The sequence below is a fragment of the Prionailurus bengalensis genome, chromosome C1, assembly GCF_016509475.1.
Source record: "Prionailurus bengalensis isolate Pbe53 chromosome C1, Fcat_Pben_1.1_paternal_pri, whole genome shotgun sequence".
NCBI classification, from domain to species: domain Eukaryota; kingdom Metazoa; phylum Chordata; class Mammalia; order Carnivora; family Felidae; genus Prionailurus; species Prionailurus bengalensis.
In genome coordinates this window covers 125,747,688-125,749,824 of record NC_057345.1, presented here as the reverse complement: position 1 = coordinate 125,749,824, position 2,137 = coordinate 125,747,688, and the positions used below count along the sequence as shown (strand labels likewise).

Genomic DNA, 2,137 nt, shown 5'->3' with positions numbered 1-2,137 from the left:
TGGCCTGCGACGCGTCTGGGGGATGCTTCCCTGTGGTTGCGTCCTCTGCCTCCAGAGTTACTGGGTCGTGCGAATCAATTCAGACACTTTTTTTAAAAAGCAAAAGCAGGGGCGCCTGGGTGGCTCAGTTGGTTGAACAACCGACTTGGGCTCAGGTCATGATCTCGCGGTTTTTGAGTTCGAGCCCCGCGTGGGGGCTCTGTGCTGACAGCTCAGAGCCTGGAACCTGCTTCGGATTCTGTGTCTCCCCCTTTCTATGCCCCTCCCCTGCTCATGCTCTGTCTCTGTCTCTCAATAATAAATAAACGTAAAAAAAAAAAAGCAAAAGGCAAATCGCTCCATTAATCCCCAAATGCCTTCTCCCATCTGCTGCAACTCGCTCCCGCTGGGACTTGCATAATGAATAAAGCAAACTGGAAAGTTGAGGAATCAGGGGGGCTCCCGCCCATGGAGTCCGGGAGGGGAGAAGTGGCGCCAGCGGAAAGCAGGGAGGGGTCAGGAAAGACAGGAAGGCAACCAAGGTCCCAATTCCAGGGACCTGGCAGCTCAGGGAGAGAGAGGCGGCCGCTCCAGGCAAGGCTTTTGTTCTCGCCCTCCCCTCTCTCTCTACCTCCCTCGCCTCTTCTTCGCGAGCCTTACGTGTTGCAGGCGGCACACACTCCTTCCCTCCCTTACACAAGCCGCTCTTCCCTTTGGGCCCGCCTGCCCTGTTTACCTAGAACCTAGCAACTGGAATACGAGGGGTCGACCCTTCACCAAAACCCAAGACTCCGGGGCCGTGGGCTTCCGGGCTGTGTGTGTGTATCTCAGATGCGCTTCAATCCTAGGCGGGAGGGGGCGGCGAGAGGGTGAAGGAGGAGGGCAGAGACATACACACACGCGCTCGAGTCCACACCTGTGCGGAGCCCAGCGCCCCCTCTCCGAGCTGGGAGCCCAAGTTGGCTTCCTGGGCGACCTCCTCCAGCGGAGATACGGGGGGTGGGGGAAGCGCCATTGCGCAAGCAAAGGTGGAGAGGGAAGAGGAGGGAGAGCGGCGCCTGGAGGGGAGGGGGGAGGGGTTGCAGCCCACCTGGACACGTGCTCCCTTTGCCGCCGGTGCGCTTTCTCCAGCCCCCGCTTGGTGAAGATGCCGACAAGCACCATGACGTCCCACCCGCAGATGATGTAAAGGATCAGGGTGGTCTTGTCCTTCGTGGGGTGGTGTGGGGAGTCGTCCTTGATCGCGGGGCCTTGCGGGTGTTGAGCCACAGCGGAGTGTCGTAGTTGGTGCAGGTGCTGTGGCTCAGTCGCCGCTTAAATGTACAGCAGAACCGGAAGTCACAAGTCCCGCAGCAGAAGATGAAGTCGCCCGAGTGAACCGCTGGTTCCACTGGCCCATGACATCGAAGTAGCCCCGGTAGAAGTCCGGCGTGGACGCTCTGGTAGGTGGCTCGTCCGAGACCCCCGGGTCCTCGCCGGCCTCTCCCGAGGTGGCCCCGGAGCAGTTGCCCTCCCCCCACCTCCGCCAGTACTACCACGCCTCCAGCTGCGCCAGCTGCCCGTGCCCCGCTCGCTCCTGCGCGCGGCACACGCGGGCGCACAGCTCGGTGAGGAAGCAGCCGAGGAGAAGCCGTGGGACGCGACGAAATCATGTCTCCCAGCCTGGGCTCGGTCGCTCGGCCGCCGCTAGAGCCGCTGCAGCCGCCTCTTGAGGTGCGGCCGAAGCTGCCGAGGCTGCTGCCGGGGGCTGCGAGCCGCCGCGGGCCGGACAGGCAGGGAGCTGCGCGGGCCGCTCAGCGGTGGGAGGTCACTGCACTGGGCTCAGCCAGCGTTCGCCTCCCGCCCGCCGCGCGCTGCGCGCCGAGGGGGAGGGACCGGGCGGGGAGGAGCGCGCCCACCCGGGCGCGGGGAGGATGAGTGGGGACAAGGGCTGGGTGTGGGTCCGGCGGGCTACGGGGAGAGGCGGGAACAGGCGGGGAGAGGCGGGGAGAGGCGGGGCGGGGTGGAGGGCGGAGAGCAGCGGAGAGTCGATCTGTCAGCGCCTCGCCTAGGCGGGAGGCTCCGGACTAGCCGCCCTGCGCCCGCTCTCAGGATCCCTATCCCTCTCACCTCTCCAGCTCGCCAAGTGCCCTGGAGAGAGCCAAGCAACGCTTGTAGG

General features: G+C 64.5%; 1 pseudogene; it reads right to left on the bottom strand.

The window, feature by feature from the left end:
- Window positions 1-476: 476 nt before the first annotated feature.
- Window positions 477-1,627, bottom strand: LOC122479471 (annotated as a pseudogene).
- Window positions 1,628-2,137: the final 510 nt, after the last annotated feature.